General features: G+C 35.1%; 1 long non-coding RNA gene across 1 annotated transcript; it reads right to left on the bottom strand.

Moving 5' to 3' along the window:
- Positions 1 to 1,455: 1,455 nt before the first annotated feature.
- LOC125062065 lies at positions 1,456 to 8,858 on the bottom strand. Its single transcript, XR_007119166.1, has 3 exons — positions 8,669 to 8,858; positions 7,955 to 8,050; positions 1,456 to 1,956 (listed from the first exon to the last, which is right to left on the bottom strand). It is a non-coding gene; the product is annotated as an uncharacterized LOC125062065 (long non-coding RNA).
- Between the last annotated feature and the right edge of the window lie 2,854 nt (positions 8,859 to 11,712).

Below are 11,712 nucleotides of genomic sequence, written 5' to 3'. Positions count from 1 at the left end.
TTATTTTAATAGGCACGGTAATTCGTACAAACGTAGCCAAACACTGGATAAATACCAAATACACTTAGCACTAGATAGCACTTTCACATCATACGCTTAAACGACACTCGTTTTCACGAAGTGATGAGACCGCGCGTGTCTGTTAACTGCAGTACACTAGAATACACTAATAAAGTATTGTATGCAAGTAATTGTACTATCCGCTAGCCTCAACATTTTCCATTCACAATAGCTGCAATTGATACAGGGTTTTTAAATATAAAAACGTGTAAATAACGAAGGTGACATACCAATTATTTTTATATTTATATCAAATCTATAGGTTACCAATAGCTTGGCGCAGGTTTCTATGAGACTAAAAAGTGAAAGTTCCTAAGCAAAGGTTGCATAAAGTAAAATTTTGTCGTATATAAAGTACGATACACCCATTTTCGTCTAGACAAACGGTATGAGCAGAGCTTTTATTAAATTTTTTCGTATCCTCAACTAATGCTGTCCAGCTGACGCACATCCGACTCAATTACTTTCTCTCTTCATTCCTTCATAATATTTATACGGGTTGCTAACGTCCTTTTTTGTCTTTTAATATCCTACATTTTACGATGAAATTTTCAGTTGAAATTGTCAGTTAAAAAAAAATAGTTTCCAAAATCACGCAAAAATAAAGATTTACTTATATATATGATATACATATCTAGAATATTAAAGTTACTTACAGTAATGCCTCATGGTAGGGGTATTTCAGGATGTCTGAATCACCAGCACCAATTTTTAGTCTAGATAAGAAAATAAATAAATTGAGTATCAAAATATAATAATAAAATATCATCGCTCTTGGCTAAATTTAACAAATTCTCAATTGAGCTTTTGTATTAAATTTCCAGTGGCAAATTAAGTTGAGGCTTACCTAGATAGCTTTTTGTACAAAGCTGTACCATTAAACTGTACAATTACTTACCCATGCTATTAAATGTTACGATGGAAATTAAATCATATTATTGCTCGTGTTATTTTGCTTTTGTTGACACAAAAAAATGTAATTTCTGACAGACTTATTGAATTTCTTTATTCAATGTTGACATATTTTATCTTCTTTTTGTGATGGACAGTTACACATCCATAGAACACAATTGTTACTGTACATCACTTAATATCGTGATATTCTACTTCTTATCAAGTAATGACATAAAAATATTTAAAAACTAATTAGAACTTATAGACAATTTATGAAATACTGTTTTTTTATATTTTTATTGGTATTTATTAGATCTTTTTAACCAGTTAATACTAAAAATTAAACTATCAACATTCATAATAATACATTTATTAAAACATCTATAATCTTATACAATAGAATTTATGAATCAAATATCTTTTATAATCATTATACAATATCTATAAGGCAATATATTATACTTGTTTATATGCATTATGGCCAATAATTGAAGCTTTGCCTTCAGGAATGATACTTGGAGATCTTACACAGCCATATTTATCGAAATTTTTGGGAATGTTAAACACGTTTTCAATAGTGGCATATTCAATTCTAATAACCATTATTATTAAAACATCAGTAGATTTGGCCAAAAATAGCTCATTTTTTATGTCCTTTATTAAAAAATACTTAATCATGTTACACTACTTTAAGCACTAATGCCTCCTGTCTTTGTGAATAAGGTTCTTTTTTTAAATTAACTTATAACTTGACCATGGTCCGTCCATCAGAATAACAGAGTACACAAGAGTTATGTTTAAGAATCGGGTTACCATCTTTTTCAAAGCAATATTTTGGAGTAAGTATGATATTATATAAAAGGCCGAATTTTTATGGACGATGCTTTTTCTCTGGTTTGTGTGCGAATGTGATTTGGCGCCGCGGTCCATTCATGTGAAAGTGTGGATAGTGCTCTAGTTCTCTTTTTTCGACGTTGATTCCTGATAGGTCGGGGGTTGATCCTGTAAAAAAAAATTGTTCTTAAAAATAATGTTGCATCATAAGCAAAAGCAAAAAGTATCAATATTAAAGGATTCTATAAATTATTTAGTAAGAATAATTGGCTATATGACATTATATTTAAGTTTTAAAACAATAATAAAACCTAACCTAAGGTACAATAACATAATACATCGATTTTAAGACAATTTAGAAAATACTAAGCCGCATTCTATATATAAGAGTGTCAAGAATAAAAAAAGTGAAAAACAAACTTTTTTTCTAAATCACTATAGATACATTTTAAATAGGATAACATTTTTAAGCTATTGCATAGCTTCTATCGCGGGCCTTGAGCGTGGAGACCGAATCCAGACACGATGACGTAACGTGACGTCTCACATCGGGTGCAGCCGGTACGCGTTAGAGTGAGACCGACTATATAGGCGTGTTAGGCTGAGTCCGGTAGAGTGGTAGATTACGGAATTAATATCAAAGAAAAAAAAATACTGCATGAATAAAAAATTAATAAATAATTATAATTGCATAAGTTGATAAAAAATGCTATGCAATAGCTTTACCGCGGCAGTGTCCGAGTGCCACACATTTTTTTTTTAATTTTTGTCTCTTCCTTTGTAAGTTAACGCATGGCAAAGGTCCACGCCTTTCCCGGTTTTTTATCCTAATCTGATTTTTATTTTTATTTGCCGCGCGGGCGGCTTTATATATATTTTTTTTATTGTTAGTAGGCCTACCATCCCCGGCGACTAACGCCCCGGGGCCGAGGAAGCTAAGCTAAAATACAGCTTGAAGTTTTTATTGAAGTAAAAAGAAATATATACATTGGTTGTGGATTAGGTGGTTGAGGGTTGGTTTTGCTATTTGATACAATTCTTTTCCCTCAACCACCTGAACAGAGTCCGCGTCTTAAAACTAGTAATTATGTATATAAAGTGAAAGTAAATTTTTTACAAATTATTTGTGCTTAAACAGTAGAATGTTTTACTACGAAGTAGTAGATGTAAAAGTGGTTCTATAATAATTCAAATAATAAATTGTGTTTATAATTATGCAGGTATTAAGAATTGAGCGCGGGTAAGTTGTTGAGGGTCGGTTCAGCTATTAGATACAATAACCTTCCCTCAGCCGCCCAATTTAAGTCCGCTTCTTAATACCAACACTTGTATTGAACAGAGAAAAAAGTTTAACCTATACATCATCGTTAGGTAATATAAAACAGTTGATATAAAACTAAATTTAAACAGAGATAGGCTTTAGTGATTGTGCTTATAAATAACTATGCGGGTGTTTAAAGTTGGACATGGGTAGGTTGTTGAGGGTCGGTTCTGCTATTAGATACAATAACCGACCCTCAGCCGCCCGGTTTAAGCCCGCTTCTTAACACCAACATTTAATATTACACAGAGAAAAGCTTTACATTATTAAACATAGGAAAGTTTTACGTTTACATATACAGTTGATATAAAGCTGAATTTAAACAAGGATGAGCTATAATTAATTGTGCTTATAATTATGCAAGCGTTTAGAGTTGGACACGGGTAGGTTCTTGAGGGTCGGCTCTGCTATTAGATACAATAACCGACCCTCAGCCGCCCGCTTCTTAACACCAACATTTAATATTACACAGAGAAAATTTTTACAATATTAAACATAGGAAAGTTTTACATTTACATATACAGTTGATATAAGGTTAAACTTTAAACAGGGATAATCTATAGTGAATTGTGTTTGTATATATTAAACCTAGTAATAGAATAATCCGTAACTAGTTACACAAACGAGATTAAAAATGTTATCTTACAGTGAAGTAAGTAAGTAAAATTATAGTAAAATAAAAATACAAAGTAAAAAAAAAAAAAAAAAAAAGGAATAAATTTGAGATTAAAGTCTAACATAGGTTAGTAGTAGTTAGTAATTGAATCGAAGTTAAATATTAAATAGTGGGTATTATAATTGTAAAAAGTGTAAAAGGTAATAGATGAATAGAGGTAACTTTATACATTTTTGTACGGGTGAGGGTGGATTACTTGCAGATTAATTATTAAGTGTGAGTGTAAAATATAAAATATCTTTGGAAGCTTTGCCCCAGTGCAAGTGCTGCGCGTTGAGGTCGCTGTTAATGTGAGTGTTTGATTCAGTGTGTAATTGTGTTGTTTAATGTGAAATTAGTGTTTTGTGTATGTTTTAAATGTAGTTAATTTTTGCCTCAACGCGGGCACGCATGGCTGTGACTTTGGGGCACTTGTTTGAGTCGGCGCGGTGTAGGGTGCCAGTGTTGGTGTTGAATTGTTTGTTGTGTTCGGCGCAGTTGGTGCAGTTGTGTACTTCGGCCTTGCACTCCGCAGTAGGGTGGTGGGCGGAGCACTTGGCGGATGTTGGCGTGGTCGTAGGGCAGCGGCTCTTTGTGTGTCCGAAATTTAGGCAGTTTTGACACTGCCTAAATGGTGAGAAGTTGTCGCTGTGGACGCGTTGCATGCCTATGTTTATTCTGCCTAGGTCGGCGAACGCCTTCCAGGCAGAGGGTGTTGTGTTTAGTACCACGTTGTACAGTGTAGTGTTTTATTTTGTTAGCAATACATTTTATAGTGAATGTGTGCTTAGTTTTATAGTGAATGTGTGTTTTGGTCTTTTATTGTTTTAATAAGTTCAAATTCGAGTATTGTTTTATTTATGCCTTTTAGTATTATCATGGGGTCTATGCGCTTTTCCTCTTGAGTGTTTATTTTTGTGTTTTTTGTAGTCGTGTAAGTGTGTGTAGTTTATGCTCTTCTTTTTCGAAAACGAGTTTCATCTTGTGTTTAGTCACCCCGCTAACCTCTAGAGGGGCGTATCCGCCCTCTCTGAAATTGACTGATCTACAAATTTGTGTAAGTATCTGTTCTGCTGTGTCGAGACCCTCTCCGGACACTACGATGGAAGGGCCTGCAGGGGGTTTGGGGGCGGCGGCGGCCGTAGCATAGGATTGATAAATCTTTTGCGAGTCCGACGCCGCTGGCTGTAATTCCGTCGGTACGGGTTTATTAGATGCCTTAAGGACCCTGGTGTGTTCCTGCAAGGCCTTATTAGATTCATCGAGTAGCCGAGAGTGGGCCTCGAGTTTTTGTAGTAGTTGTGTGGTGTGTATATGTGTATCGGTTGACGGTGTAGTCGTTGGAGGTGTAATCGTGGCTTTGGTAGCCTGTGGTGTGTGCTGTGCGGGGGCGGGAGGGTTGGGGCAGGTGGTAGTTGAGAGGTCAATGAGGCCGACGACTCCGAAGAGGCCTTCGATTGCCTCTGTGATTGCGGTTTTTAGTTCCCCTTTTAAGTTGCGGGAGGCAGCGAGAGCTTGTAAGCCTGTCTGCCTATATTCTTTGGCCATCTCCATGTGAGCCGACTCAGTTGGGCGTTTTTCGCGAGTGAAGGCCGGGCTCAAGATCTCTACTAAGGTCCGTCTAGCTGGTGTTGAGGACGTAGAGGTGGTGGCTTTGCTAGTTGGTGGAATCACTTTGGGTGGGGTTCGGGATAACATTTTGCTGGTATAAGGTGGGGGGGGGGGCTGGAATGCAGTTGTCTATATACTGGTGTGTTCGCCTATTAAAGACGAGTTTAATGATACCCAACTCGAGGGGGTAGGGATGGGAGGTTAGATTTGGCGCTAGAGGGGGAAAAAAGGAGGGCGCGAGAGAGCCTATAGTTTCCCTCATAAACCCCCCTATTTTCTATAAAATACGATTTTTTCCCCCTCTAGCGCCAAATCTCTGGTTTTTGGGTGTTAACCAACCCCAAACATTACAGCACCAACTCAAAGTTATTACAAGGACAAAGTACAAAAAATAAGCTATCGACTGACACCAGGATCGGTAACATTCGCCCAACAACTTAGGAGCCACGACCAGAAATAGCCTGGAACCCAGGGTTTCCAGGGGATCCACACCTCTCAAAAATCGGAAACCACTATCATCTTACAGCCCGCTCAAGATTCCATCGGATCAATTACAAATCGCACAGCACACATATTCACCTGCCAAACTGGACACCAAGTCACCAGGCGACCTGCTGGAACAGCTCAAACTCCATCTCCACTGGCAAGACATCGACGAGGGCTAACAGAAAACACCAAACATCCGCACCCTCCGAAGAATATCAAGCGAGCGATCCTTCATAGAAAAATCAGGTAGGGTGGATTACCAGCCCCAATTTCATAAAATTTTTCAACTTTTAATTTTTTGTCTGAAACCCACCGAGCTTGGGCTTATCTAAACCAACTCGGCGAGGCGAATTCGATAGAACCCATAGTTTCCCTCATAAACCCCCCCATTTTCTATAAAATACGATTTTTTTCCCCCTCTAGCGCCAAATCTCTGGTTTTTGGGTGTTAACCACCCCCAAACATTACAGCACCAACTCAAAGTTATTACAAGGACAAAGTACAAAAAATAAGCTATCGACTGACACCAGGATCGGTAACATTCGCCCAACAACTTAGGAGCCACAACCAGAAATAGCCTGGAACCCAGGGTTTCCAGGGGATCCACACCTCTCAAAAATCGGAAACCACTATTATCTTACAGCCCGCTCAAGATTCCATCGGATCAATTATAAATCGCACAGCACACATATTCACCTGCCCAACTGGACACCAAGTCACCAGGCGACCTGCTGGAACAGCTCAAACTCCATCTCCACTGGCAAGACGTCGACGAGGGCTAACAGAAAACACCAAACATCCGCACCCTCCGAAGAATATCAAGCGAGCGATCCTTCATAGAAAAATCAGGTAGGGTGGATTACCAGCCCCAATTTCATAAAATTTTTCAACTTTAAATTTTTTGTCTGAAACCCACCGAGCTTGGGCTTATCTAAACCAACTCGGCGAGGTGAATTCGATAGAGCCCATAGTTTCCCTCATAACCCCCCCCCCCCCCATTTTCTATAAAATTCGATTTTTTCCCCCTCTAGCGCCAAATCTAAAACTATACCCAAATTTGAACTTATTAAAACAATAAAAGACCAAAAAACATCACACTAACTAAGCACACATTCACTATAAAATTTATTGCTTACAACAGAAACACTACACTGTACAACGAACACCTCGTGATGTTTTTTTTTTTTTTTCGTTGTAAGATTGGTGTCGAGAAAATCTATCATACTGTTATGATACCAATTAACATATAAATTAATCAAAAGGAATTTCGTTCCATCCGGGTGTCTCTTGACACCTCTAAAGTTTTACTATTATTGTTATTTTTGTGCCTTAGAAACTTTTATCTAATAAAATGCTAATTACCATTTGTCAATCTAATATGCAAATAGTTGATCAGCTTCCTTCCTCCAAATTCTGTCAACTTTTTTGGTCTCAGGCAAGGAGCTTTCCTTCACCTTTTGAGCTAATATTAAATGCGCACACATTGAATACAATTCCATTTGTGCACGGGAATATATAAGCTAAAACTGCTATTTTGACTTACTTTGTGAGATGTATGTATACATTTATTGATATGATATTTTGATTAAATCTTTGTATAGTTGGGCTATATTATGTATGTATGACACGTATACTAAGATATTTGTCCTCACTACAGTACCTATTGTTAGAAATTTCAGTATGTTTTATATTTACTGTCATTCTTAATTAGTCACATTCAATCACTACAAATAATTCTTCTTTGATGTTCTGTCAATTATGGTAAAAAAACTTTGATGATTATACTAATGGGATAGTAATAATCATCAACTCTATATCTAGAGAAGCATTAATCTAGCAAAAAAATTATATGATTTAAAAAAAATACCATTTCTTGGCAATTGTTCCATCTATTGCACCCATTTTCTAGCATCTTTTCCATCTATTATTAGAAATAAATATTTGGAAATGTAAGGTTGAGCTTAGTCACCTATTATGTTTATGTTAATATGTATTAAATGTAATAATAAATGAAATGTAAGTAATTGTATTTAAAAGTTATAAAACTGATTTAATTATAAAGTGACTAATTTAATATTTTTCCATCCACTTACCACCCGTAACTTCACACATTGCATCAATCGGAGAAGAGTCTGATGGCACAAGGCCTGTGTCCCGCTCTACAGCTAGGGTTCCTGCTAGCCTCAATACTAGGGAGAAAAGTAAAGAAAAATATTAGCATCAAAGTGATAATACACGTCTTGTTAATGATAATACACGTCTATTTAAGACTTTCTTAAGGTATTGTGTCAAATTGTAATTATTTTGGCTTTCAAATTTATGAATGCAGAGAGACAGCATAATATAACAAGAATGATTTTACACCATTCTAATGATGTCTAAAATATTATGTATTGAATAAATTTTATTAAAAACTTTTAGTTTTAATGATACAAACCTCATAGGTAAACACAAGGCAAGTCATACTAACTCAATTTTGTATTATAATAAACAGGTGATTTAGATGCAGAATGAGACAATGAATAACGAGAGTCATCATACAAAGTACTATATAGTATAACTAAGATATGATCAAGTAAAACTGAAAAATAGTATTTTGCCAACTACTAATTACCCATAATTAGTCTTTAATTGCAAAGCAAGGGTTGAAGCTAAAACAATGTTAACTCTTATAAAAATATAATAGTTTCATTATGCAAACTTAAGTTTAATTTACCTTACAAAATAATACATAATGTAAAACAGCATGAATTAAAAAAATATGTAAAGGAAGCTAATAAGCTATGAGTAAGAAGTAATGGACTCACCAAAGTACTGTGAGGACTCCACGAGGAGGATTTCCACGAGTAAAAGAGACAGGAATTCGAGTACTCACTTTACACTTACTAAAACGCCATTAAAATTAGTGTTTAATATACTTAAAACACTAATTTTCTAAATAAAACAACTTAAATATGTAAACGACCACCATAATAGAAAATAATTTTAACACTAGTTTTATTTTTTCGTAGTGACATTTGCTATAGACGTACAACGTCAATGCATTTTTAATCACAGAGTATAAGTTTAAGATGTTCTCAACAGACTACAATGCGTATTTCTCACAGACGCAATACTAATTATACTAACGTGATATCCGGAAAAGAAACTTACAGCTAAGTGTGACTATATTAGGATGTAATAATATGTTTTTGTATAATATATTTTGTTTTTAACCAGCTTATCCCTTTATTTCCTTCTGATGTGTTTGCTTTTGTTTTCTCACGTGTAGTTTCCCAACCTTTCACTTGAATTTGGCATAAAGTTAAAATTAGTGCTATAATATTAAAAAAAAAAAATAGTTTAAAAAAACTAGAACACACGCTTTATATAGAAAACTAAACTAAAAAATACAAAATAAATTTTAATAAATATTAATTAAGAATAATGTAAAAATAAATTAATAAATCTAAGTTATTAATAGTTTGAATAAGAAAAAAAATGTTTTATTGTAAAAAAAGCGGGGGTGGTTTTCAAGATATTATCGAAATGATAATCCTTCTCATATCTGTCAATTAAATATTTATAATTTATTACTATTGACACCATGCACCCCACGCTTGTATGCTATGTATGTATGTATGTATGTATGTATGTATGTATGGATGTATGTATGTATGTAGGTAGGGTGGATTACCGTCCCCAATTTCATAAAAATTTTTGTCTGAAACCCACCGAGCTTGGGCCTATCTAAACCAACTCGGCGAGGCGAATTCGATAGAGCCCATAGTTTTCCTCATAAACCCCCCCATTTTCTATAAAATACGATTTTTTTTCCCCCTCTAGCGCCAAATCTCTGGTTTTTGGGTGTTAACCACCCCCAAACATTACAGCACCAACTCAAAGTTATAACAAGGACAAAGTCCAAAAAATAAGCTATCGACTGACACCAGGATCGGTAACATTCGCCCAACAACTTAGGAGCCACGACGAGAAATAGCCTGGAACCCAGGGTTTCCAGGGGATCCACACCTCTCAAAAATCGGAAACCACTATCATCTTACAGCCCGCTCAAGATTCCATCGGATCAATTATAAATCGCACAGCACACATATTCACCTGCCCAACTGGACACCAAGTCACCAGGCGACCTGCTGGAACAGCTCAAACTCCATCTCCACTGGCAAGACATCGACGAGGGCTAACAGAAAACACCAAATATCCGCACCCTCCGAAGAATATCAAGCGAGCGATCCTTCGTAGAAAAATCAGGTAGGTTGGATTACCAGCCCCAATTTCATAAAATTTTTCAACTTTTAATTTTTTGTCTGAAACCCACCGAGCTTGGGCTTATCTAAACCAACTCGGCGAGGCGAATTCGATAGAGCCCATAGTTTCCCTCATAAACTCCCCTATTTTCTATAAAATACGATTTTTCCCCCTCTAGCGCCAAATCTAACCCCCCACCCTTACCCCCTCGAGTTGGGTATCATGAAACTCGTCTTTAATAGGAGAATACACCAGTATATAGATTCAAGTTTAAAAGTTTTCATTTAATATTTTATTTCGTCAAAAAAAATTAAAATTTTCAGTTTTTCCTAATTTAAAAATAGTGCTTTTATAGTTAAAATTCATAGTTCAATTCAGTGTTGTAGAGAAAATTTTGCTCTACATTTCGACTAAAAATATTTGAGAACAAGGACTCAAATCTGAGGATTCTAGAACCGAAAAACCACAAAAAGGTAAATAACTTTTGAATAAGATTGGTGACACTATTTTGTGGTTGCTTGTTTAATTTTTTCCCTTGCTAGCTTGCTTATGTTTTAATATAATTGTGTAACTACCTTATGTGTGTAAAATTTGTGATGTCATATTTACACGTTGCTTCAGAACTTATATATAAAAAAATTGTACATACTGGTTTATTAAATACGACAGGAATAAAAAAACACATTTAAAGCAAAAGGAACAAATTAATATATTTTTTTTAAATTGACCTACTTTTTGTATTTGCTACAACAATGATATTTCTGTTTTAAATGTATTCGGCTGTAAGTTAAGATGGGTTTATATGGCGATTTAATTTTAATATCAATTAATATTTTAATTGATATTAAAATTAAATTTAATATCAATTAAAATATTACAACAGAGATTACTCGCCGTTAGTCGTAATAACGACGCATTAACTTATAAGTCAGGAGTTGATTTTCTTTATTCGATACAGTCCAAAAAAGGCAGTCATCACAGCCCACGGACATCGATTTTAGTGGGTGCGTTGCCAATCTTTGTAAGAAGAGTATTTATACTCTTTCTTTAAACAATTGATCGCATATCACAGGGAAGACCGGGAGTCGATTCCACAGTTCACTAAAGAAAGTGTCTTGTATAACATAACAGCAATAATATTAAAATAGGTTAGATTAATATAAATAACACAAGATTCATTACAATAATAAAATAGGTCAACTATCACATTTCATATTTAAAAAAATGTCTATTGCCGATATTTAGTTAGTGTACGTGACTGCATATTATCATGTCTCGTGTTTGATTCCCAGATAGGGCTGAAATATAAAATACGCAATTTCGATTTCACTACGAAAAATTTCAATAGCATTCAGTAGTTGTATAAACACAATTGTCCTGTGGAACATGTAACACCTGCGCCTACTCTGGTAAATCTGCCGTCATTTTGGAAATCCGTTCCATAGTAATTTGAGAGTTATACATAATATTAAAGCCACTTTAATTCAATACTGTTAAAAAATTACAAATGGGTGTTACTTTTGTTATTATGCTCTTAGTCTACGTTAGTTTTGTGTTCTGCAGTATGGGTTTTAATGTTATATAACAACTATACTAGAAATAT

This window comes from Pieris napi, chromosome W (genome assembly GCF_905475465.1).
Source record: "Pieris napi chromosome W, ilPieNapi1.2, whole genome shotgun sequence".
Taxonomy (NCBI): Eukaryota; Metazoa; Arthropoda; class Insecta; order Lepidoptera; family Pieridae; genus Pieris; species Pieris napi.
This window is presented reverse-complemented; position numbering and strand designations above follow the sequence as displayed.